Source organism: Micromys minutus, assembly GCF_963924665.1.
Source record: "Micromys minutus genome assembly, chromosome: 5".
Lineage (NCBI taxonomy): Eukaryota > Metazoa > Chordata > Mammalia > Rodentia > Muridae > Micromys > Micromys minutus.
This window is the reverse complement of record NC_137974.1, coordinates 60,877,721-60,878,562: the sequence shown is the minus strand read 5'-3', so window position 1 is coordinate 60,878,562 and position 842 is coordinate 60,877,721.

Genomic DNA, 842 nt, shown 5'->3' with positions numbered 1-842 from the left:
AAGCCCAGTGCACAATAGCTCAGCTAAAGGGCAAACAATGCCTCCGTTTCCTGGGTTTGTGGCCCAGGGTGCTGATAATTGTGGAGGGCTGCTTCTAAGCAAAGGGAGAACCAGGGATTTCACCCACTAGAAACCAGCCCGTGTAGATGGGATACACTTGGGCATCATGTGTGGGATACAGGGTTAAGTCAAGGACGTTAGGCCAGATTGACTGAAACTACCTTGTGCTTTTCAGATTTAACTTTAGGAACGAAGTAATTTGGAAAACTGTGTACGGTTTGCGCTCTGCCCCTACCTGACGTGGCTGTGTTGTTCCCTTTGCGGATTTGGCTTTTAAGGCCTAACATCCATAAACAGGGGGTTTGCATCCACAGCAGAGATTTTTAGCTCAAATGCTATCCAGGAGAGTTCAGAACCACTGCGCCATTAATGCGTGCTCTACTTCAAGTTCTAGCGCTGTGATAAAGACTACGAGGGAAAGCAAGTTGAGGGGGAGGAGGCTTATTGCCTAACTCATCCCCACTACAGTCGGATACTAAGGGAAACCAAGGCCTGAAATCAGGAGCCTGCAGGGATTACTTACTGGCTTGCTCTTGCCTTTTTTTTTTTTTTTTTTTTTTTTTTTTTTTTGGTAACAGAGCACCACCTGTACCAGACTAACTCTAGCCCTAGTGGGGTGACTCCTCCCTGCATCAATCATTCATCAAGAAAACGCCCCAGATGCTTGTTCAATCTGATGGGGACATTTTCTCAGTTGATGTTCCTTCTTCCCAGGTGACCTAAGTTTGTGTCAAGTTGACAAGGAAATGACTCGGCACAGCGCCTCTGCCCTCTACCCTGAG